The sequence below is a fragment of the Peromyscus leucopus genome, chromosome 1 (assembly GCF_004664715.2).
Source record: "Peromyscus leucopus breed LL Stock chromosome 1, UCI_PerLeu_2.1, whole genome shotgun sequence".
Classification (NCBI taxonomy): Eukaryota; Metazoa; Chordata; class Mammalia; order Rodentia; family Cricetidae; genus Peromyscus; species Peromyscus leucopus.
Window position 1 is genome coordinate 21,306,752 of NC_051063.1, and position 26,599 is coordinate 21,333,350.

The 26,599-nt window shown below is 43.0% G+C and overlaps 1 long non-coding RNA gene across 1 annotated transcript; it reads left to right on the forward strand.

Annotated features, from left to right (window-relative positions):
- The first annotated feature begins 7,794 nt into the window (after positions 1-7,794).
- LOC119087465 lies at positions 7,795-14,354 on the forward strand. The gene is made up of 3 exons (XR_005090937.1): positions 7,795-7,881; positions 8,799-8,912; positions 13,958-14,354. It is a non-coding gene; the product is annotated as an uncharacterized LOC119087465 (long non-coding RNA).
- Positions 14,355-26,599: the final 12,245 nt, after the last annotated feature.

Sequence of the window (26,599 nt, forward strand, 5' to 3'; positions counted from 1 at the left end):
TAATAGCCAACAATTGTATTCCTAGATACATGCTCACGAAACTCCAGCAAAGATGCAAGGCACTCTTCCAACAGTGTGGAAAACCATCAGCTTGAGGCATGCCAGACAAGGAGATGCTATGCAACATGTGCAATATATAAACAACAACTGGAAATTTAAACAAGAAACAAGGTTTAAAATGAACATTAAATAAACAATAATATCAATAAAGATGATCCTTAAGGTTCATTGGTGAAAAAAGAAAATCTAGTTGACCCATGGCTTAATTTATGGAACATTCATAAATGATTTGCTTTAAGGACTAGAAACATGTGGTAAAATTACACCAAACAAGAGAATTCTAAATAAAAATTCAAGATAGCTCAGGTCAGGAAGCTGATGTAAGCAGGGTATGGTACATAGGCTTTTAAAGGAAATACTAAGGGTTGATTTTTATCTTATTTTATTTTTGAGATGGAGTCTCATCCAAGTAGCCTTGGATAGCATGGAGCTCACTATGTAGATCACGCCTCAAACACCCAGAGATCTGCTTGCCTCTGCTGGACTTAAAGGCACACACGACTATGGCTAGCCATGGCTAATTTCTCAAAGTGGGTGATGTATTACTTACTATTCATACACTGTATCTATTTGATAAATATTCTTTTACAGATAGCCAGTATTTAATAAAGCACCTTTTAGGAAGTGGTGATGGAGCAATAACTGAAGACATCTTGAAGACACATTGCAGGAAGAAAGGCAAGGGCAACCGCCTTGCAGCTGGGTGACGCAGCAGCATTTCTCCCAAATGGGCCTCGCTTACTCATCCACTGCCCTCCTGATCCTGTCAGATTATTCACTCATTCCCAAACTAATGATTTCTCGAAGTTCCCAGTGGTCCAAAAATGGAGGGAAGTTTCATTATGCTCACATGAAGCAGCAGCCAAGCTTCCCTGTCCATCATCCTATCCCTCATTAAAACATAGTCCTCCTTCATGAGTGAATGACAGACCTACCCCCTAATCATATATTTTTGCACACATCTCTGAAGCTGCGACTGGGTCCTCATTATGCTCAAATGTTACCGAAAGCCCTTATGGCCTGACTCCCCACTCTGATTTTTTCCCCTGATATTTGTACACATTCCCTAACGATAGCGAGCTATTTAAAACAAAGTGTCACTCTGTTCTCTAGCCAGAGCCTCAAATCAGATTATGTTCCTCCAGGCTTAGATGCCTTCTCTTCCTGCAACTACACTCCTGTCGCCATCGCCCATTGAAAATGCAACAATGAGATAAAGAGGGAATGATATAGCTGTAGTCAGGATAGTATTTCAGGGGATAGAAGGACTCTAGATCCAGTGAGAGCTGATTCTTCACCTGGGGGTCATTAAAGATAGCACATACTCATCCCCTGTCCCGCACTGTGGCAGATGGGAAGGGAGAAGCCATGCTCTATTTTGATTTTTAAATCAAATTAAATTAAATTTTAAAATTTAAAGAATAATTGTTTTCTATCAACCACTACAAGGAGGTTGGGCTCTAGTGCAGCAACATTCCAATGGGAAAAAAAGAGAAAAGGTATAACCTAAAAATATATAGATTTTAAATAACCTAGCAGAAGGTCACACCCTAAAGTATACAGAGGCCAGTTAATATCTGCCTTTAAACACAACCACAGACTTCAGCATACTGTGCTACTGAGCTAGCTTCCACTACTTCAACCTTTGTAGTGGTATGGTCCTTCTGTATGCTGTGAATATGCGTTTCTCTCATTGGTTGATAATATAGCTGTCTGGCCAATGGCAAGGCAAGATAAGGTTAGGTGGTACAATCATTCAGGGATGGAGATGAAAAAGCGTAGAGTTGGGACAGACATGCCAGCCAGTTGCCAAGGAAGCAAGACATATAGAAAATGAGGTAACAAGCCATGAACCACATGGCAAAGCATAGATAAGAAATATGGATTAATTTAAGTGTAAGATCTAGCTAGTAATAAGTCTGTGCCATCGGCCAAGCATTTATAAGTAATATTAAGCCTCTGAGCCAATAATTTGGGAAGTGACTGAGGAACAGGGAGGGGACAGAGGAAAGCCTCCTTTTACAAACTTTCCCAACTCCAGCCTTCATGGAAAATAAATAAATAAATAAATAACAGCATTCCCAATCCATTGCCAACATCTAGAATAACCTAGAAGGGGGAAAAACATACAAGGGGTAAAATACAAACAGATGCTTGGCTTTTGGCTCAAGGCCAGCTTTAATCCCAGAGGTCAGACTTATTAAGGTACTGACTGGTACTGATTCTTGGTTATGATTCTACCTTGGTGGAGTTAGGAATCTCATAGATTTGTTTTTAATGAGATTGAAATTAAATGAGATCAGTAACAGCCACACTCTAGGTTGACTCACTGTGTGGGCTACATAGTGTAACAACGGATCAAACCCTGGTACTTCTCCTGCACTCCTCAAATTGTCGCTGCTCTGATGTCAAACTCTTTGCAACAAGGGTTGCTTTCAGGAATGCTTAGGGCCAGGAAGAGGAGGAGTTTGTTCCTACATCAACAGCATGAGCAAATGCAAATCCTCTCCAACACTGTGAGGAATTACAGACATCCAGCAGTGCGTGATGGGAAAAACTTAGAGAATCCCAAAAGCAGGGCATGTGTTTCTGAACCAGGCTCACTCCACAAGGTTGGGTGAGTTCCTGTGGAAGGAGGGCAAGCTGTAAGTTAGAGAGCTGCTACAAATTTTCCTCTAGTCTCTGCATTTAGACCTGGAGTTCATGTAAGAAAAAGCATCTTTCTCTGGGCCAAGGGGCCTACAACTGGGCCTGTGTATTAAGAGGAAAAGAGTGGGCCACGGATGCTCAGTTCCCCTCCCCAGAAATACTGAAGCTTAAGCTTCATGGTTTGCTCACTGAAATTTCAAATTACTTTAACTTCTGCTCCTTTAGTGACTTTCATTCTTAGTCTCCTTGGGATTTAGCTTTGAATCAGACATTTAACTTTGTGTATGTGTGTGTGTGTGTGTGTGTGTGTTTGCACACACGTGTACCACACTCATACTAACCACAATATCACGCTGTGCTGACACAGACACAGTGCCATGACTTTAGGAGAACATGCTGTCAGTAATGGGTTCAGTGTGCTCACTTGTATTAATTCTAGAGTGGTGGCTGCATTCCATATGGTTTCCTAGGGCTTGAGTAATTAGGAGCATTACCAATTTGAAATGTCACCCAGACTCCAAAATTGGCTGTCAGGCTGTCTATACTTGCAGAAATACCAATGTTCTCTTCTCCTACTTCTTCCTGGGCAAAGCATCATCTACTTGGCATGGTCCATTTTGAGAGCAGGCATGGCTGCCATTTCAGAAGCTGAGGCCACTCAGGTGGAGAGAAAAATCCATGTCTACAAAGAGAGAGGCACCATAATCACAAGACCTGTAGAACCCCCTTCAACTCACGTTAGAGTTGAAGTTCTCAAGAAAGAATGGCACTTGTACCTGGCTATAATGGATGCCCTGCCGCCAGATGCCCTAGAAACACATCCACACAGTTCTTCCTCTAGTTTCTTGGGATGTCAAGAAACACAACATAGAACAGCATTTTCTAATTTTCTTGATCATCTGTATGAAAGCAAATAAATGTCTAGCTTTCAAAAGAGAGATGGAAACAAGACCTGAAGAGAAAACGGAGAGGAAGAAATTGGGGAAGGGAGTGCTCTACAGAGGAAAGCTTTTGCCAATCGGTCCGTTTGGGAGGATGGTCTATTAACAGCCTCTGATCACAAAAATTATGAACTGTATCTGTTATCTTTCTTGTTGCTATGACAAAACGCCTGACAAAGGCCACTTGCGGAAAGGAAGGTTCATTTCGGCTCTCACTTACAGGATTCGGTTTATTCTGGTGGGGAAGGCTTGATCAAGCAGGGGCATGAGGTGGCTGGGCACATTGTGTCTGCAGCCGGGAGAAAGAGATCGATACTCAGCTTGCTTTTACATTTTATGTGCGCTGTCACCCGCCCCAGCTGGTAAAACGGTGCTCTGCACACCTAGGTTGAATCTTTGCCTATCAATTAAGCCAATCAAGAAAATTCCTCCCAGACCCACCCAGAGATTTGTCTCCAAGGTGATTTTAGCTCCTGTCAAGTCGTCAATCAATAGAAACTGCCACACAGACTAAGGCAACTTTCTCAGTAAGTTGAGTCAAAATACCTTTAGTTATCTGGCTGTTTCAAAAAAGATCATTTGGGAACTAGTCTGATCATTTGCCAGCATGGTCCAGGTAATTCCTCCAGCTTCCTGCCTGTGTGTGTATTTTAAAAGTAAACAAGGGGATTTTTAGTTCTGTGACAAGGAAGTGAGGGTAAGGAAACGCAGAACATGTTGCCTTATGTACCTAAGTCAGGCAACTTTAGAAACAGGGCCATGGGGCCAGGCAGAAAAATCTATGGTGAAACAGTTACAGGCAAAGGCAATACTTAGACTCTGGAGACCTTCTGGCTGAGCACTTTCCAGATGGGATCTGCAAGAGTGCCAAAGAGGACAGGATCACAGACACTTCCATTCCACTCTCCCTCATAACACCTCAGGAAGCCACAGTGTCCTCTAATTATATCTCTTTGTTCGCACAGAAAATTATATTGAGCTCATTTGTTATTCTACCATTGGTAGAATTTCACAGAATTGGTTATATTTGAGGACATTGGCAGATGTTAAATTATATTTTGATGCCCTGGAAAAAATAACCCCCTTAGAAGCAACAGAAAGCAAGAAAATCTTTTCATGTCTCCAGGGACGTTTAGAGCTCCAAAGGATGTTCCCGTAGGCTCTTTCTGATCTTGGAGTCTCCTTAAGACAGAGAGCACACAGTGTTGTATCCATCTTACAGAAAACAAAGATGAATCTCTCCCAGTGTATTATCCGGCAAGTGAGTTGGAGAACTTGGGTGAGAATTCAGTGACTAGCTCTTCACAGTGCTATGGCTCTATTTGAAGATTTATTTTTATTACTGTGTGTGTGTGTGTGTGTGTGTGTGTGTGTGTGTGTGTGTGTGTGTGAATGTGGGTGCCTGTGGAGGCCAGAAGAGGGCATCATATCCCTAAGAGCTGGAGTTACAGGCTGTTGTGAGCCACCAATATGGGTGCTGGGGACAAAACTTAGGGTCTCTGTAAAAGCAGCAAACGCTCTCAACTGCTGAACCATCTCCCCAGCTTCAGTGGCTCCCTTCTCGTGTGGCAAAAGATGAGAGAAAAGGGCAGAGGAGATGTGCTTCCAATCATATTTCACCTCTGATGGCTTCACATATCTGGAGAAGGACGAGAAGGTCGCCTTGGGCTGTTTCTGCTGCACTAGGCTATCAAGCAATCTCTTTAGCCTCTTCTGTATTCTTCTCTCTTTGCACTCTTCAAGAATTCTACCCCTTTCCTGATTCTTGCTATATCTTCTGCAATTCTCCAAGTCAGTGGCAGCTAACAGCCAAACCAAATGTTCACATCTTCTCAGCATAGAGTTGTTCAGAAGCAGCTGCCTCACCAGGATGGCATTCTATACTCCTGTACCTGTACATGCACAGGACCACTTCTGCCAAGAGTCTATTAGGGGATGTGATGAGTCACTGCAGGCTAAGGGTCCAGCATATGCTTCCAACACAAGCACTCTCTAGTTTATGATGGGTCCACTGAAGAATTTCTGAGTTTATAGAGCTATGGAAGGGATACATATTCAGCAGAAACTCTACTACCAATTCTGAAGTCTGAACGTTCTCTGCACTAGTGATATGTAATAGTATACTGCCATGTACCATTGAGCATTTAAGGTGAGCTGCATCTCCCAGTCACATGACGTTGCCTTGGTGTACTATGATTTGGATAGGTTAGGTGTATTAAATACATCTTTGATTTATGGTAGTTCCAAATTAAGATGGGATGATAGTGAAGTAACCCAGACATAGAAAGATAAATAAGGCATGTTCCCACTCACATGTAGAAGCTATCATCAAATCTTTAGATTTGTGTGTTTAATCTGTAGAATCCAGGAAACTAGAAAAAGAACCTACAAGTTGTGATCATCAGTGCTTTCTGTTCCTTATCCAACAATATTGAGACTGATTACTCATGATGGAAAGAATATGTGTTTCTGGGTTGGCTATCCAAAAGGCACTGGAGATGGGATGGACAAGAATACACTATTATGACAAACGATTGAGACATAAGGATGGCTTATTTTTTAGTAATTGGAATACAATGATCAATTATTTCACTTTGGTGACATTCCTCTGCTCAATTTTTTACCTGGGAAACTCATTCTTCAAGATGTAGCTTTGGGATGTGCTCCCTGACTTTCTCACCCAGTCTAAACAAGGTTCTCAGGCTCCTGGTGCTCAGCTCTCTGCACAGGACACATATGATGCACACATCATAGGCTAGTGCAAGCATTTCATTCATGCCCATCTCTCCTGCTTAGCCCACGTTCTCCCCCAATACAGGTCATATCATTTACGTCTCAGCCTCTGGCCAGCACAGGAGAAAATTTAAAAACCATTAATAAATATCTATTGGCTAAATAAATGAAGGGGGAAGACCCAAAAATGGTAATCTCCTAATTCCAACATCAGCTAAACTATGTCTGGAAAAGGCCTATGATTTACATCAGCCATGGTGACTTTGTGGATACCCCCACATCAGAAGTCACCCCAAGAGGACAAGCTCAGGATACTCTCGCCTGATCTAAGATCTTTATGGTGAGTTGTTTCACTCAACATCCCTTGTCTTCTGAACCTCACCTGTTTCTTGTATCGTGACTTCTAAGCCACTTCACAAACCTTTCCTCTCTTTTCCACTCATTTTTTCCTACATGATCTCTGCCCTTCTTATTTTAAATTAAACTATTTTATTTTATGTGTATGAATGTTTTGCCTGCATGTACCACATGCCTGCCTAGGACCTGCCAAAACTAGAGCAGGTGTCAGATACCCTGAGATGGAATTACAGTTGTGAACTGCCATGTAGAGCTGGGAATCAAACCCAGGTCCTCTGAAAGAGCAAAGTGTTTATTATTATTATTATTATTATTATTATTATTATTATTATTATTATTGATTTTATCCTGGAATTACAGAAGGCTGTGAGCTGCCATGTGAGTGCTAGGTATTGAACCCTGGTCCTCTGGCCCTTAACAGCTGAGCCCTCCGTGGTTATGATGCTTGATATTTTCTGTTTTGTCCTTAGACTTGTCCTCACCCCCCTTTATTCTGCTGTCCACCAGGAGTCTGGTTTCCATGGACTGTACCAGTGGGCTTCCTGGCCATCTGACTTTGTTTGGGATTGGCTAAGCAAAGTGTTGCGGAATATTCCTCTACACTGTGTGAAGATATGTCACTGTGATTGGTTTAATAAAGAGCTGAATGGCCAATAGCCAGGCAGGGAGAGGTTAGGTGGGACTTCTGGGGACAAAGGGGTCAGACAGGAAGAAAGGTGGGGTCACCAGCCAGACATGGAGAAAGCAGCATGAGCAGTATGGAGAGATGAGGTAATGAGACATACAACACAACGTACATTAGAATAAATGAGTTAATTCAAGTTATAAGAGCCAGTGGGACAAGCCTAAGCTAAGGCCAAGCAAGCTTTCATAATTAATAATAACTGTCCATGTCATTTTTTGTGAGCTATCAGCCCAAAGAAAAATCCATCTACATATGGTGCTCAATGTGGGGCCATGTATATCCACATAAGTCCTGAGTCAGCTTTAAAAGAAAAAGTATGGAACACGGAATCAAATATGGTTGCCTGGTGACCACAGTCTCTCTGGTAGGCTCAGTGGCATACAGAGACACAGCTACCAACCACTGCCTTTGGCTGGAACCAGCTACCAGCACCATGTACCAGTGCCATGCGCTAAGGTAAGCCACATGGTGGCTGATATAACAGTTTAAGATTTGTCTCATGTGATCAAAGAATGCTGCAGATGCTCAGTAAGACAGATCCAGACAGGAAAAAAAAACCTGTAAACAGGTTACAGTGTGTTTAAAAAAAAAAAAAGAAAAGAAAAGAAAAGAAAATTGGTACAGATAGTCATAAAAATAGTTTATAAACAATAAGATAACTTTTTAAAGAGAGAATAAAACAATATGAAAAGATATAAGCCATGATCTGGGCAGCAGTGCTGCATGTCTTTAATCCCAGCACTTAGGAGGCAGAGCCAGGCAGATCTCTGTGAGTTCAAGGTTAGCCTGGTCTACAGAGCGTGATCCAGGACAGGCTCCAAAACGACACAGAGAAACCCTGTCTTGAAAAACAAAACAAAACAACAACAACAAAAATATAAGCCATGTAAAGATGGGAAAATACACAGAGAGTCTGGATTTTATATGGTTTCTTGTTGATTTTGAATTTTTTGAATGCTAATGAACAGAGAACAACAGCTCCCAAGAGACACTGGATTGTGGAAGGGACTGCTGAATTAAATCAGCCTAGGTACTTTAGAGATGCCTTAACTTTAAAATGGAAGTCAGAAAATGTATTGCTTTGGGGAAGAGGTTATGCTTTTGTTTCCACAGGGAATGAAAGGCTGTGGATTTGTTCAAGGTTAAAGAAGATCAGGTTAAATGAGGGGGTAGGAGGAAACCCCTGAAAATCCTGGCTATAGACATAAAGAAATAAACCTAGAAAAACTAAAAGACAGGTAACGTATATTTTACCTGCTCAAACATAAAGCAAAAAAAGAAATCATCTTTGGTTGGCTTCTGTACAATGCACAGTCCGTACATGTATTAATGCAGACATGTATGTTTACCTTTGAAAGTTTGTGTGTTTTCAGAACAAGAAGATCAGACACCAATGGAAACAGATGCCCTAGGTGATCCAACTTCTTATAGTACCTCTGTTGCAGTTTCCTCAGAGTTCTGCATCCAGAACAGTTTCAGCTGCAAAGGTTAGATTCATGGATCTTTTCCAAAAACAAAACAAAACAAAACAAAACAAAACAAAACAAAACAAAACAAAAATAGGCAGGGCAGGGGGAGAGATATTAGGAAAGGGTAGATTATTGAATTTACTTTCTTTTCTTTTTTGGGGGGGTGGGGCTTGAGACTGTTTTTCTGTCTAGTTTTGGTGCTTTTCCTAGAACTCACTCTGTAGACCAGGCTGGCCTCAAACTCACAGAGATCCACCTGCCTCTGCCTCCCGAGTGCTGGGATTAAAGGCATGTGCCACCACTGCCTGGATGAATCTACTTTCTAACTAAAGAATCAACTATTAGTCTCAAATATCTTACATTTTTGGTATGGATTTTTGTATATTGATACAAACTTAAGGTTATGTTTGCTATACTGTATATATGTTTCTATTCTTATTTAAGGTATTGTACCTATGCAGCTCATTTTAAAATGTAATATAAATTTCTAGTCCTTGAAAGCTATTCAGTATGATAAGGAAATATAGGTTAGTAGTTAGTCATCTACAACAATCAAACTTATAGTCATGTTAGGTATATTTTCAAGATCAATCAGAGACATATTTTAAATAGATAGATGGCCTTCAAACACTCTAGAGACATACAGAATATGGCATTTTAATGTTTTGATAACATAGGGCTTTTCATGATAATGAGACACCTCTGCTCCTGGCAGCACCAATTTGTTCCAAAAGAGGATTACGGGCATTGAAAAACCTCTATATGGAGTTTGATTTCATTTGTGGCAAAATTAGCCACTGGGCAAAGATACTGCCTTTGCCTCAACTGCTGACAGTATGCTGTCCAAATTGAACAAGCAGGACACAAAATAAGGCAACTGCCAAACTTTGCCAAGACAAGGTGAGACAGTCCTTCAAAATTCCTGTTTCACAGAAAAGTCTGTCAGATATTCTAGGCCTGTAGATGGATGCCCCAGTGTTACAGAGGAACCTTGGGTGACTGTCCAGGCAGACAGCTGTTTAAGTCATTTCTTATCATTTTGGAAGTTGTTTGCTCTGCACTTCCTGTTTACTCAGGTAATATTATATCCTCCTTGGGTCTTTAATGGGGTTGCAGATTAGATAGCTGTAGTATAGAAAGTAAATTAGGTACAAAACTTTGGACTCATCAAGAGAGGATAGATAATGGTATATTTTCTCCGAATTTGCCAAATACAAATGGACTGGGCATTGTGAATGTAATTCTTTTTTTTTTTTTATTTTATTTATTTATTGGTTTTTTTTTCGAGACAGAGTTTCTCTTTGTAGCTTTATGCCTATCTTGGAACTTGCTTTGGAGACCAGGCTGGCCTCAACTCACAGAGATCCACCTGCCCCTGCCTCCCAAGTGCTGGGATTAAAGGCGTTTACCACCACTGCCCGGCGTGAATGTAATACTTACCTGATAGTTGTTCTTATGGTTTATAGTTTTATTATGTTAGAGTTTTTATTTAGACAAAATGGGAAAAATTTTGCAAAATATTCCTTTATACTATGTGAAAATGTATCACTGTGATTGGTTCAATAAGGAGCTGAATGGCCATTAGCTAGGCAAGAAGAGGTTAGGAGGGACTTCTGGGGACAGAGAGAACTCTGGAAGGCAGAGTTGCCAACCAGACATTGAGGAAGCAGGATGGGTAGTACAGAGTAAAGGTAACCGAGCCACATAAAAGAATATAGATTAAAAGATATGGGTTAATTTAAGTTTTAAGAGCTAATGGGACATGCTTAAGCTAAAGCCAAGCTTTCATAATTAATGATAAGTCTCTATGTCATTTTTTTGTGAGCTGGCAGCCCAAAGAAAAATCCATCCACACAAGAGGTGGTCAGAGGAAATGAGGACAGTGAGATCCAATGATAATTTTCCTGGTCTTCTCCTTCAGGGAGCTCCATAGACATGTTGTATCCCCCATATTGAATGTCACAGCCCTTCCCTGGGCTACTATCTCTATGTCTGTGTGATTCTGATGTGTGGTGATATTTTGTTTGTGATCTAACAAATAAAGCTTGCCTGAAGATCAGAGTGCAAAGCTAAGCCACTAGTTAGCCATAGAGGCCAGGCAATGGTGGCACACACTTTTAATCCTAGCACTTAGGAGGCAGAGGCAGAGGCAGAAAGATCTTTGTGAGTTCAAGGCCACCCTGGGATACACAAGATTGATCTAGTCTAAAAGAGAAACAGAGCCAGGCAGTGGTGGCACAGACCTTTGATCCCAGCTCTTGGGATCTCACACCTTTAATCCCAGCACTAGGGAAATGGAGACAGGAAGTGATATAGCTGGGCAGAGAGAAGAATATAAGGAGGGAGGAAACAAGAGCTTGGTGTCCTTTTAAGCTGAGGATTTCATAGAGGTAAGAACTCTAGTAGCTGATTGCTCTACTTCTCTGATTTTTCAGTTTTCACCCTGATATCTGACCCTGGGTTTTTATTGTTAGAATTCGGATTCATGGTACACTGGTGCATTGTAGAGACTCATAGAATCTTTGTTGAATGGACAGAATAAATAATAAATCTGCCTGTCCCTTTTGAAGACAGTAAAGGAATTCTTGGCCCAGACTACACAGCCACTAACATTCCCTCGGGTTTCTAGGTAATCATCTTTAGACCAATGCCAAGGCCACCCTTGCTAGTGCTGAAAGCTTCACATCTCTTGTTAGTTAGTTGGTTTCCTGAATTCTCTCATATCTTTGGAAATAGCCACTTATCTGAAATATTCCTGTTGGGTGTGCTGTAATTTTTTTGAGGATCCTTGATGATCTACCAACTCATTCCTCAGATCACAAGCATCTCTGCCTGGCCTTTTTCCCCTTCCTGGGCTGAATTCTCCTGTTATATGCTTTCTTGTTTTCACCTTCTCATACTCTTCCTTTGTAACATTCATAATTATTATCATTTTCACTGATGAATGGTCAATTGCTTAGTGTTATGGTTAGTTTTAACTGTCAACTTGACACCATTTAGAATACCTAGCAAAGGAGTTTCAGTGAAGGATAATCAAGATTGGTTACCTTGTAGGGAATTGTCTTGATTACACTGGAATGAGAAGATCCATCCACAATGGGTGGCACCATTCCCTAAGTAGTAAATTATTTATTGTAACAAATCTAAGCACTAACATATGTGCATTAATTCATTGTTCTCTGCTCTTGACTGTGGATGAATAAGACCAGCTGCTTCAAGTTCCTTCTGTAGAGTCCAGAATGGGACATTAAATCTTTTAGATCTGAAGTTGCAGGCAACTGTGGGTCTTGGGTGCTAGAAACCGAACTTCAGTCCTCAACAAGAGCAGTATGTACCCTTAACAACTGAGATATCTCTTGAGCCCCTAACATGGTGACTTTAAGAATTCTCTAAAAGATGCCTTTCTTTTGCCACTGACATGTTATTATGACTTTATGATCCAGTTGGCTCTTGTGTCCCATGTCCTTCTAGAGAGGAAGTTCATTCTCATCTGCCTACTAGATACCCAGGCAGTAAATGTAGACATGGTCAATTTATTTTTTCACATAGCATAAGAAAGTGTTATGAAATGTCTGCAAAGCCAATAAGGAAAAATCAACAATTGGTCCATTTAACATCGGCCAAATGTCCTGTGAATTTATTGGTAAATAAAGTTTGTTTATTTTATTGATTTATTTTTAGAATGTCCTTTTGATTTCTTCATCCAGAAAAAAAAAATCCTGTGCAATGTTTGGACATGAACAATATAGCTCCACGTAATATTAAATATATATTTTTTCTTAGGTTTAATTTAAAAAGGTAATAGCCAAAGTATTAAGAACGTATGAAACCAAACTATGCAGAATAAAAGAGTAAAAATAAATATCAAATGTGTGTAGTTGTCAGAGGCTGTGTCTGCCTAGCAGTTTGTAAGCATTGCCTTCTTTACTGGTGCTGAGGACCTGATAATGCAGTGCTGTCATTTTCAATGTGTTATAGGTACAGACACTGGTACTCAGAAGAGGCCACTCACGGACTTGATGAATGGCAGAGTTGAGATTGTTTAATCATCTACCTCTAACCTTAAGCTCTTAGTCAGTCTCTTTCAATTCTAAGTTATCCTTTGTACCTCTTTACCACACTGTTGGCCTTATGTTTGGTCCCAGCTACTCATAAACTGCCTTTCCATGTCAGGGTCCTTATTATCCCATAACTAATTCCTCACATGAGGCTTGTTATTATTCCTTTCTCTTTCCTTGTTTACACACCTTAGAAAAGGCTCAGAACTGCAATGCCCCAGCTGCCGCGACCGAATACTTTATATTCCTAAACTCTGTCCCCTGCCCACCCGTGAACTCCTCCAGACATAACTCCTTGAAGCCATTGCTTATTCTGTCTTTCCCTCTTCTCCCAGGCAGCCCAAAGTTAGCCCTGGCCCAGGCTCTTGCATATGCTTCCGTCAACACTGATAGCGCATAGCTCCAGAGCCCCCCCCCCCCCCCCAAGCCTGCTGGTAGGCTAACTACGACCCGGCAGGTTGGCTGAGCGGCTCCTAGGCAGTAACAGAATGAGGAAACTGCACCCGCTTCTGCTGTCAATCACACCTCTAACTAAGCATCTCAAGGGTGGCAGAAGATTCCTTTCGCAGCCTTTGCGGCTCGGACTTAAGTCTTGTTCGGATAATTAGCACTTTCATTATGGCAGAATTCTGCCACAACAGCTCCTCATAAGACAGAATTCTGTATCTGCTGTGCAGCGAAACTTCCTTTCACCCCGAGGGCTGCCCGTGTTTAAATAATGCAGAATTAATTTTTATGAGTACCTGCATTTCATTCCCCTAGTCTTCCGGCAGGGGACGGATAAATGTATCTCTCATATGCTCTCCACCCTTTTACCTGCTATTTTACAACTCTCTAAGACTTGGGAATCTACAAAGCCTATTGACCACTTTTACTTTATCTTCCTATGGTTAGCCCCTCTTCAGAAGGCAGGAATAGATTCTGACACTCACTTGGCCCCAAACCTCAAGCACCGATTCCTTTGTCAGACATCTATTAAGTGTGTCTTGTTGCCCATTGCTCCAGGCACTTGGAGGTTCTGGAAGTGTGAAGAGGATCCAGCATGGCTGTTTGGCAGAAGGAAAGACACATGGAGGAAGAGGCCTGTTAGAGACGAATACAGCAGTGTGCTGAAGTGGCAATGGCAGAATGACAAAAGGCACAGAGCAGGAAGGAGGGAAGTCTCCTGTGTTAGAGGAGACTTCACTGAAATGACCTGGAGAGTTGTCTTCATGACTGTTCTATTGCTGTGAAAAGACACCATGGCCAAGGCAACTTATAAGGGGAGGCATTTAATTAGGGATTTGCTTACAGTTTCTGAGGATTGGTCTTTCATCATCATGGCATAGCAGCATGTAAGCAGGCTTGGTGCTGGAGCAGTAGCTGAGAGCTTTACATCCTGATCCACAGACAGTAGGCATAGAGAGAGAGAGAGAGAGACACTGGGCCTGGTGTGAGCATTTGAAACCTTAAAGTCAGTGACACACCTACTTCAGCAAGGCCACACCTACTCGAACAAGGCCGCACCTTGTAATCTTTTCCAAATAGTTCATTAACTGGCGACTGAACATGCAAATATATGAGCCTATTGGGGGGCCATTCTCATTCAAACCGCCACAAGAGTGAACAGTATAAAATAAGACAAGGTTGTACAAACTGAATGCAGGGCTAGGTAGGACTCTTGGGAAGTATGCACAAGGCACTTAAGAATAAGAGCTGGAAGCCAGTGATACCTCAAGAGCATGAGATATCAGAGGCAGAAGCATTGGGGGAGCATGGCTGAGACTTGAACAAGCAAAAGCACAAAAAAAGTTTAGAGCCTTGGTCATGATTCTTATGCAAAGCAGGATCACCACTGAGTCATCAACAGAATGTCATCATAGTTGCCTATCAGCAGCATCCCATCTCAGCATGACATGGATCAGGGCCAGAGATGATTAGCAGACAATGAATTCCTAACCAACACCAGCCACCTCACCTTCCCTCTTTCAGTAAGAACTTCCGGTTTACTATATCCTTCTCCACATGGGTAACCTTGCTGGTTCCAGCAAGTGGGTTCTTACTGGTCTAGGGCAAACAGGTGCCTTCTCCTTTCTTCCTAATGATGGGCTTAAGCTTGGGAGATAGAAATATGTTACTAAGACCTGAAGGGAAACCTTCTAGGAGGGATGGATTGCTGGGAAAGAGTCTCTCCTTCCTAAAACATACAAAAAGATGTCTTTTATTTCCTGGACATGGTTAATATTTGAACATGATGCATCCGGATTAAAACATCATGGAGCCAGGCATGGCAGTGGATACAGCCAGGAAGATCCTGAGTTTGAGGTTGGCCTGGGCTATAGTAAGACTGTTCAACAGCACCAACCCGGTAGAACCAGACACAGATGAAAAGTGCTCTGGGGTCACACTGTCTTAGAACTGTTTTAGCCAGTTTGACTGGGGATTCCTCTCTTCTGGGAATGCAACCTTTATTGGTACAAGGAGAAAAAGTAGTTGGGAAACATTTAAATTATTCCAGGAATGATAAGAGTAATAACTAATGCTGATATGCATGATGAGGGAAATGATATCATTTCAGAAATGCTGAGCTAGTAGAAAGAAAGGATTTGGAGACTGGAAAGGAGAAGAGAAAGCTTGACCTGGCTCATCACTGCTGATTCGAATTCACTCTTGTTTTACATAGCAGGGCACATGCCTTGCAGTTTCACCAGAGGGGTCCTAGGAATTACTGGCATTGACTTTTGAAACCTGGAGCTGGGTTCCATTGCTAATGCTGCTGCTCTAACAATGCCTACCTGAGAAGTCTGCTGCCAAGGCCTCTCCTAGTGCCTCACACAGGTTCTGAGCAGGCATCATGAATCAGTGTGCACCTCATTCATGTTGTTTAGAGGCAGGACAAGCTCTATAGTGCCCAGTTGGCACTCACACAGTACACTCACAGAGTAGAAGAGCATTAATGCCTATATTAGGGGTGGCTCACACTGACTAATATGGGATGATAACTAATGGAGAAATCATCCTCATTTTCCTTGCCCAGATAGAGTGAGATTCCCTCTGCCACTGAGCAATAAGAACATCATCATGCTTGTTAATAGTTTCCTATGATTCTGTCTGTTCCAGGTTCCTGGAATTTTTCAGTTCTAAGTGCAAGTCACTGCTTGAAGGTAATTGTGTTCATAGTTCAGATTTGGAAAATCAAGTGAAAAGAGGCTTTGAGTGGATGGTCCAAGTTCATCAGAGCTCAGCTTCTGGTTCAGTGCTGAACAGAGGGGTCCTAATTTAGGACTTTGAAGACTTTGTTAAGTGACTTTAGTTTGACTGTCTTTTAGTGGTCTTACATCTCTGTGTGCATACTTTTGCATCTTAGACAGCAGATATTAACATGAAGGCATGGGCAATGAAAGTTGCTGTTGTGCAGTATTCTATATTAACATTTAGCAAGTCAGTAGTTGGCCCAAATTGGCCATTTACAGCAATGCCGTGGACAGAGTTTAGAAATGCAACAGCAGCAACTTTCAAACAGACCTTGCTCATTCAGCCACCAGGCAGAATTTAATCCAATAGGACTATTTAATGGAAATATTAATTATTCAGTATCCCCTTCCCTTTATAATTTACCTCCAGTGAACAGTAGGGACTTAAGAATAATATCTTAGCAAACTTGTCCCATTTGGATGAGCTTGCAAAGTGACACCTGAGGTGATAACCATTAGTGTCATTGGCCACACATTCCTGTTTTTTCTTGTGCGCACACACATTCCCCTGCCTTTTTGAAATTCAGAGTGATCATATGACCTCTAATGGCCCATTGACATGGTAAGAAGTAACACTGGCTACTTCTAGGTGAGAGAATTGAGAAGTAGGACTGTCCATAGGAATTAGTGATGCTTCACATGAAGGCGGGAACAAAGATGATCCCTATTCAAAGCATAATGGGCAGGTTATGTGAGTGAGAAGTAAGGCCCTGGGGGTGTGCACTACTGGAGCCTAGGGGTAGATTGCTACAGCAGCATAGCCGAGTCTCTCCTGCCTCACAGCCTGGATAGGCTCTTGGAAGTTACAGTGATCTCTGAGGGTAGTTCCCCAGTTCTGTGTGCAGCACGCTGGAGATGTGCTAAGACTCTCCACACAGTCACTGCTAAGTTCTCAGAGTCACTATGTAGTCATACTCTTGTCTCAATTTAAAATTAACTGAAGAAAGATGAGGGTCACATGTCACCATGTCAAAGGGAGCAAAGGAGTGCTATGAGTGTAGATACGTTAACTGAAAGTCCACCTGTTGCAGTGTGCCCGCCAGCCCCCAGCTTCTTTTTTCTCCTTACCCTGAGACCCAGGCTCATTCACAATTCTTCCTAGTTATCTTTGAAGGCTGTTGCTTCCATATTAAAGTCTTTCCTTTTGTGGACTCTGGCATCTTTCTCTACTCTCTGTTTCAGCACCAAAATCTGCCCAAGTGCAGAACCTGCAGACGTACCCTCTGCTCTACACCTACAATCAGAAAACCCATATGGAGTTTTCTTTTGGATTTAAGGGACCACAGAGATCAGCAAAAACCCACACCCATTTTCTACCCCTTTCTCTTCATTTCTATTTCAGAGACTTAATGCAGAGGTGTTACAGAGATGATGTACGGTTTAACTTTTCTAAAGATTCCTCAAGGATTTGTGTCTGTCTAGAACCTTGAGTGTGAGCTTACTTGTAAATAAAATTCATGCAGCTAGCATCGAGTTAAGATGTGGTCCTGTTGGATTCAGTTGGGACTCCAGTACAGTGTGACTGGTGCCACTGTGGGAAGAGAGAAACTGGCACACAGGCACCTAGGGACAGAGGCCAGCTCAGGCACAGGTTGGAGTGATGGGCCTAAGAGCAGCCGTTGTCAGCAACCTCTACAGAAGGCATGAAGAGGCGAGGGAAAATCCTCCCCTACAGCCTCCAGAGTGAGCTTGGCCTTGCAGGCATCCTGATGCTGGAGTCCCAGCTCCAGGATTGTGCACAGTATGTTTCTTCTGTACTGTGTTACCCCGTTTGTAGTCATTTGTTATGGCAACCCTGAGAAACTCTGCCAGCTTTCAAAGCACAAGATATAGAAATAAGAAACATCCCTACACATGTGCCTGCTCAGAAAGACTGATTTTCATCTTCATACCCTTTACAGAACCATGTTCTCTGAGTGTAACAGCCATCCTCTCCCACACACGTGTTCTAAAAGGACTGTTAAACTTGGAAGGTCATTAGTCTAAACCTTAGCTACTGCCTCTTATGCATCCGTCCCTGCCATCTATATGTAATTCTGCCCCAGGTGCATGTGTTCTGGGGAGGTTCTTGAGTATCTAGAGAATGGAAGTTTAACATGGATAGGGACTCCAACTGCATAGCTTTGGGGAAGTCTCCACTTAGGCTGGAGAGAGATGCTTTGGTGGATTACTGCTTCAGGGTTACCCACACTTCTGTAAGTAACACCTCAGCCATAAGCCCAATAAAATTATTGGTCCTCCAGTTTGCACCTTGGTGTAAGTGTTATCTTATTTTCTTATTGGTATTATCTAGGCTCAGTCAACATTTGTTCACATCTCCCAGGAAAACTTCAGGCAATAATACTTTGCCCACAATACAGTTCAAAAGGTCATATACTAAACAATCAGAACACCAGCTTATCAGTTGTTATTATCCTGGACCACATAAAGAATGGTTTTCTGTGATTTCCAAATCATCCTGCAGGGAGTCTGGCCTACAGACAGACCCAAGTCTGTCCATTGCTCATGTCACTTGGTGTTACTCTGAAGCAAATGAGCCTCATTTCTGCAGCCCTGGTTCCTTCATTTATATTAGGCACCTAACGACCTGGACGCTTTTGTTTGTCACACAGGAGGGAGTATCTGCTGTCCTTTTGTGTTTCGGAGAACCTGAACTCCTTTTTCTGTGTAGGGAATCCCCACCCCCATGCCACAGGACAGCATCAGCCTGTCAGAGGTTCCCTTCCTACATGCCTATAGCTAAAGCACAGGCCTGCTGGAGGCTCTGCAGTTAAGAGACACTTGCATGGGAGAGGAGTGGAGCGAGGGCCAGAGCTCAGAGTGTGCAGGGACTGTGTCAAGTTCACTCCGTGAGCTTATAGCCGCCTCCAAATCCCAGAGCTGAACAGGGGAGGTTCTAAGGACAGAAATCAAGACTAGAGTGACTGCCCTGTAGGGGTAGAGTCTCTGCTTGCACTGTGTCTTCCCGAGATAGACCCTGCAGCAGGGGTTCCCAAAGCATTCTGGTTATGCAGCCTCCAAGTTATCGGATGTCTCTTTTTAGGACTATTTTGCTTTCCTTCAATTAACAGAGTTGGTTTTTGATGCTGGCAGCCCAGCATCATGATAACAACCAAGGAAGGGATGAGATGGGAAAGAGAAAGCTGCTAGCAGGACCTGTGAGCCCTTTCCTGACATGGCTCTGAACAAGGCGTCTGCTGTCACGGGGTTAGCAACAATGCTCAGGGTGAGAAGGGGAGGGTTAGAAGCACCGGACAGAAACAGGAACTGACAGACAGAACCACGGGCCAGACCTAGGCTGCATCCTCCGTTCCTGGACACGAGTAAGGTCAGCCTCATCGGCATACCGCGATAGTGCCTGGGGTGTGGTGTTTTAAAATGAGAAGAGAGTTTCAGGGTAGGACTGGGAAGAGACCTAAGGGAGGATTTGTGACCCAACTGAGATGCTAATCCTACACCAAATCAAATTCCCATGAGAGGAGCCAAAGAGCAGCCTCTGCCAATCTGCACATCAGCTGACAGCCTAAGTGGCGTTGCGTTGCGTGTTTGTTATTTATGCTTTCTGCTAAGCCTCAAATCCCTAAATTCCTCCCGCCTGTGCCAACCTCACATTTGGATGCGCTAAGCTGTGCAGCAACGGGGGGATTCTCTCCTCCGTGAGAATGCTGGTTACAAAAAAATAAGCCCCCAGCTCCTGCTTACGCTCACAAGTTTCCAGCAACCGGTGGGTGCCCTGACAAATTCAGTGTCAAAACATTTCCAAATGAAAGCCCCACAGCTCACACAAGCCCACTCCCACAGCAGGATGGACCTTCTTGCTTGCACCCAGCACACACTTGAAGAAACTAAAAATAGCCAGATGGCAATTAACAGAAGCTCCAAGGAAGGGAGATGGGGTAGGCCCCGGCGGGGTCGGTTTCCTGGACGCCTTCCAAATAGAGCTCTCAGCCAGCAGTCCTCTGGCCAAGAAAGGGTTTTCATGAAAACTGCATGAAGGAGGCAGAATGGGGAAAAAAATTAAGATTAGAAAGATTTGAAATTATAGCAGAGATAGAAACGACAGCATCATTCCCCAAGAGAAGAAAGGCAACAGTGTTTTCTAATGCATATTGAGTTCACATTTGGGGCCATCCACTGGGCACCTCAAACTCACGGAATTATCTCAAACTGGTAAGGACTCTAGGAAGCAAGGATGGTTCTTATCACCATGCTGCTCTCACAGATCAGGAGACGAAAGCCAGAGACACAGACAATCTGCCCAAGACCTCACAGGACAAACACAAGACACTCCCAAGGCAGGTGAATGACAAGCAGTCAAGCGGGAGTTTCCGGCGCACTCAGGCTCTGGCACTCATACACACAACCATTGTGTAGTGCTACCTCATGTATTTGGGGGACCATCTGAGTGACCAGCAGGCTTTCATCTTATTACTATTCCTAGGGATACAGTCTCCTTTAGTACTTTCAGCCAACCTTCCCATGGCAATGGCTTTTGGGATTGTGTGTGTGCTCAGCAGACAGACTAACTAGGTCTTAATTTGGCCTTTTCATTGCTATTTGCATAAAATCAGGAAACTATTAGCCTTTCGAGGCCATAATTCTCTCATCTCTGAAAGGGCAATAATATTAGCATTTATTTCATAAAAAAAACTGTCAAGAAGGTTAAAAGAAACAGTGTGTGGAAAGCCCTCAGCTTGGGACTTGCCTGCATTAAGTTTCTGTAGAAATAAAAACCAGTGGTCACTCTAAACCTATGCCCTTTGAGGGACCAGTGTTGCTGCCCTTTTAGGTGAAAAATAGGAGAGGTTCAGTGAAAAGGTGCCACGCTCTACAGACTCACTGGAATCACTGTAGAATGGTCTTCAGTTTGATACAAGGAGACAGGCCTAAAAACAATTTTGAATTGTGATGGGTGTGGAGTCAGAGTGACTACTCTGTTTTATCTGTGACAAAAGGGATTGAGGACAACGTGCTACTTTCATTTTCAGAGGGCAGTGTAAGAGTGGCCATTTGCCTTTCTTCTTTTCCCCCCCATTGAAGGAGTGACTCATACTCAGACACTGGGAAATGGAACTGAACACAGTCCATTGATGGGCTAGCCTGCCCTCACTGATTTAAAGGTGCACCCTTGATCTCCTATAGAAGGGATGTTTCTATTGTTTGGAGAACAATTGTTTGGGGTGCAACTGGGTGTTAAGGTTTAGTTTGGGGGAGGGAGGACTAGGAAGTTTTCTTTGGCCGTGGGTCTGAGCACCATTCTCCAAACAGCAACACAATACAACAGATACTGTGCTTTCTAGTTGACATTTTTGTCTACTTCCAAATTGGTTTGGAATTCAAAGGGGGAAAGGGATGTAATTAATTATCATCCATGTGATTAATTATCACCTTCATAAACCCCAACAGATGGAGGCTTATTTTATTTCACTGGCAGATAACCCTATTTCAGAGCAAGCAGGAAGGAGGGTTACATTTTGTGGTCCAATATCTTCATTGTTGTCAACGAGATGAAGAAAGACAGTGACTGAGCTACAGGATTCCTGAGACTTTCACAATACAGTTATTAGTGAGGTGAGGAGTTGGGGGAGTCATCTTCAGAAGCTGAAACCAGAATTAAGAGTAGGTAACAATGTCAACATGGCTCATAGATACCAAGGAATGAGTTACCTCTGACAGCTAAGTTCCCACATAGGAAGAGCACTTTTCCAGAGAGAACATTCTCATCACGTCCGAGAAACAACCTCAGATCATGAAGAAGAAATCAACAGCTCGAAGATCATTTCCTTCTTAACTGGTAAAAACAAAACCTGTCATAAGTCAAGCAAGACCACTCACCTACAATCTTGAATACCAGTTGAGATGATAAAAGAAACATGCGCTTCTCTCCCACCCTCCCAGCCTCTCTCCTCTTCGGATTCTTTTCTTTGGTGGCAATGTTTGCATCGGAGCTATCAGCCAGTCATGACTTACAAAGCAAGGTCCCTGGGTACTTCCAGGCCTGTGTCGGAAGAGATCAGCTTGGCCCAATGCAGATGTTCCTGCTATTGCCTTTCTCTCCCCTCCCTTATCCTCACTAACCAGAGCATCTAGAAACAGTTTTTCGAAAGTGTCTAACCTGGGTTAAGCCAGAAGTCCACATCCTCCTTGTTCTCACTGAACCTGCCTGTCAAATCTGATGTGATGCATTGGAATACCTGCTTTGGGATTCTAAAAAGTAAATAGTAGCAAGCAAAAGTGGGGGTCGGGGATACAGAATTCAAAATAAAACTGAACTGGAAGTGCATCGAGTCCCTTTTCTCCTCTTCCCGTAAACTCCAGGCTTGTCTCAGTTTTCCAGAAATGAGCGCCAGAGCACAGACCACAAAATCCCCTGAGATACACCTAGTTCCAGCTCTAGCAGCGAGAGAGAGAGAGAGAGAGAGAGAGAGAGAGAGAGAGAGAGAGAGAGAGAACAGCTACTGAGAGAGTGTAGAAGTCCTGTTTTCTTCTCTCTCACCCTCCCTATCTTCTTTCTTTTTCTTCCCTCCTTTCATACCCCTGCTTCAATGGTGTTGCCCTATGGTAGTATCCATCAGCCAGTGGGAACGCAAACTATAAGGGAGAGCCCTCCTCTCCACTAGGGGCAGTATCATTCCAAAGGCTGGGGTCATCCCCTCTGCTGGTGCCCCTCCCCACTGCACTCCCTCCCCCACCGTGCCTTTTCTGCTTGACCAATATGTAGAAAGGGAAGCCATGAGCAAATCAACTTCTTCCAAGTGGTGGATTGTCTGTCACTTTTACACATCTTCCTCTGTCTTTGGGTGAAAAGAGAGATATGACAAGACAGAGCAGGGGAATACTAGAAGAAGTAAAGTTAGTTCCCCCAGTTACATATCAGGGCTGAGCAGTGTTCCTGTTGTTCTTCCCCAGATCTGTCCTGTAGTAGAATATTATTTTAAGATACATTACATTTGTTTATGCTGTGGAACGTTTGTTTAATGATACAAAGATGTGTTGCATTCTTTTATGTTGCATTTGTTTAACTCTGTGAAGCTGTGTTACTGTGCCTGTCTAAAATACCGGATGGCCCAATAAAGAGCTGAATGGCTAAGAGCAAGGCAGGAGAAAGGATAGGCGGGGCTGACAGGCAGAGAGAAAAAAATAGAAGGAGAAATGTGGGAGGAGAAAAAAAAAGAGCAAGAGAACAAGGAGAGGCGGTTGCTAGGGGCCAGCCACACTGCCAGCCAGCCACACAGCCAGTCAGCCATGTAGCCAGCCAGCCACACGTCCAGCCACGGAGTAAGAGTGAAATTAAGATATACGTAAGTAAGAAAAGGAAAAAGCGGGGCTGGAGAAATGGCTCAGAGATTTAAGAGCACTGACTGCTCTTCCAGAGGTCCTGAGTTCAATTCCCAGCAACCACATGGTGGCTCACAACCATCTGTAGTGAGATCTGGCACCCCCTTCTGGCCTGCAGACATGCAGGCAGAACACTGTATACATAATAAATAAATAAATCTTTAAAAAAAAAAAAAAAAAGGAAAAAGCTCAAAAGCTCAAAGGCAAAAGGTAAATGGGAGAATTTAGGTTAAGTAAAGCTGGATAGAAACAAGCCAAGCTAAGGCTGGGCATTTATAAGTAATAATTAGCCTCTGTGTGTGATTTATTTGGGAGCTGAGTGGCGGCCACCAAAAGAGCCAAAGAACTAAGACAAAAGAATAAAAACCGACAACACCGTCCCTCTGTCTGTATGTTGCCAAGGGTTGGTTGGCCGCAGAGTTCCAAGACGGCCCTGACTCTGGCAGTTGGTGCTGGCTGTTGGCTGGTATGCTTCACTTTTCCCTGTGTACCCCAGCTCCAGCAGGCAAGTCTTGGGCATGAGGACTTGAGCACAGGATCCGTAGGTTTGCTGAAGTCTAGGACCCTGAAACTCATAGAGAACATTGCCTCTGTGACAAGGCCAGCCCAGAGTTAAGGACTAAAAAGCCTCCAAAACAGAAAGATAGCTCTGTGGCATGGGAAGGGGGACACAGACAGAGACAGGAGCCATTGGGGCTGTTATTTCAAAGTTCCATTGTACTCGCCTGGGGAAATAATGGTGTAAAGCTCAAGGACCATGGGTGAAGAGGATGGTGCTGGGCAAGTTGTGTTTGAGTTAAGATCACACAATGGGCAGAGGGGGGACTATGAGACTGGATGTCACAATCGCCGATCCCCATGACCAGTATTCCTGCCTGTGAGATGAGCGGCTTAATTCTTTGAGCGTTCTGGCAAATTAACAAGTAGAAGAATATTGGACAACAGTCACACAATGTGCTAGCAATCATTCGCCATTCAGCTCTATTTAGCAAGCGAAAACGATGTCAGCACCTGTGGAGCCAATGGGAGAGAAAAAACGAGAGGAAAGTGCCTCATGAAGAGCTATTCATTACGCGGCAATAAAGTGCCTCGCCTATTCTGTGTCTCAAAGCATGGAACATTCAGTCTCTGGAGTCCTTGGCACTCAAAGCTTAATTTTTTTTTATCGAGGTAAAATTCACATAACATCAAATTAACCATTTTCAAGAGTACAATTTGGTGTCATTAGTGTATCCATTATGTGGTACAACCAATGCTACTATCCAGTTCCAAGACATTCCCACTATACCGAAGGAACCTCTGTGCCCCTAGGCAGCCCCTTCTGTCCCCTCCCACCTGGCCACAGCTCTGGCAACCACTGTGTACTTTCTGTCCCTTTGATTTACATATTCTTGATGTGTCACATAAATACAGTCCCTCACACAACCTTTTGTGATGGGTTCCTTTCGCTTGCTGCATTTTTGAGCTTCAGCCGAGTGAATGCAGATGTCAGCATTCTATCCTGCTTTACGAATCACATAAGTATGAATTATAATATTCTATTGTGTGGCAATACCACATTTTATTTATACACTTATTAGCTGAAAAGGCATTTAAATTGCTTCCACTTTGGGGCTATTTTGAACACTGTTTCTATGAACATTTATGTCCAAGTGGCAATTCTCTCAAAGCTTGGTTTCCATTCTGGCCTTGAAAAGGTTCCTTCAAACAGTGCATGGTTAGTCACCCCATGCAAGCATTACCTTGTCTCTAAAGGCGATGGGGCTCTGGAGTCTTGCCTGGGGGTAAGCAGTAAGAAATCTTGCATTATGCCCTGACACTAAAAGATAAAATAGTTGGGAAAGGTAAAGAACAGCAACAACCAATAAAGCAACAACCAAAATACCAATGTCCGGCTTTTATAGACAGCTTAGACAAGGGAGATATAGCCTGGAAGACATGGGGAAACTGAGGCTGAGTCTGTAGCCCATCTACATAATTCTAAGCAGAACCCATACTTCTGACCCCTACTACGCACAATAGGCTGAAGCCTAGATCTTGAAGGGATAGGTGCTCAGGGTCCCTTATTAACAGGAAAGCTGAGAGCATAGATCAGTAATTATAGCAAAAGAGAAAGGGAAGAAAACATACAAGCATGGGCTGTCTTGCTGAGAATCATCAGCCTCAGCAGGAAAAGAGAGCTCAAAAAACACTCATGAAGATATGAGGAAGAAGGCAGAGAGGGTAGCATTCTTGATGAGAAGAAAAGTGCTTATAAATCCATAAACACTAGCAGTATAGATAATGTTGTCATCACCTAACACTGTCCCAAGGGCTTCACATCATCCTCCCAGCTTCAGTCATCACAAGTGAATGAATGGGTCCATGGTCCTCCATGAGGACAAGGCATAGACAGATACAGCAACTGGCCTACAACCTGACAATCTAGTACCTGGGGATATAAATCAGGTGTCACTGCTGGTGATGGTGGCAGTCTGGGTTTCTCACTTGAGCATCCACACAAGGAAATATCACCTATTCCTCACCACCCAACTTGCCCAAGGTGTCCACAGGTGTGAACCAAATCAATTTATTCCCTAAGTGTAAAGTATCTTTCCTGTTCCAGAAGTACTACATGGCTGAAGCTTCATCTGCCTGCTGAATGTACACTAACCATTATTTTTCTGATTCATGCATCATTTCAATGTGTTTGAAAATGCAGTAAAATCTGCAAGGAAAATAAGCAGACCCATGTCTTCATCTTAAAAATCATAGAACTCGCTATTGTAGTGTGCACAAAATCCCAACTGGGAAAATATTAGGAGAGAAAAAATGGCATATATTTTCTGAATATACACATGATAAGGAAGGGCAAGATGAAATGTGTCCCATTCTGAGTTGAGACACCCTGGTTTACATATTTTTGACATATTTGCATTTGGAAATGTCAAATAAGAGCATTGTGAGCCCCAGGCAGAGACTGGGCTATCCCAATTCTCCAGATGAGCTACTCCTTCAGTACATGCACACACACACACACACACACACACACACACACACACACGCACGCATGCATGTACACACACTTGCACGCACG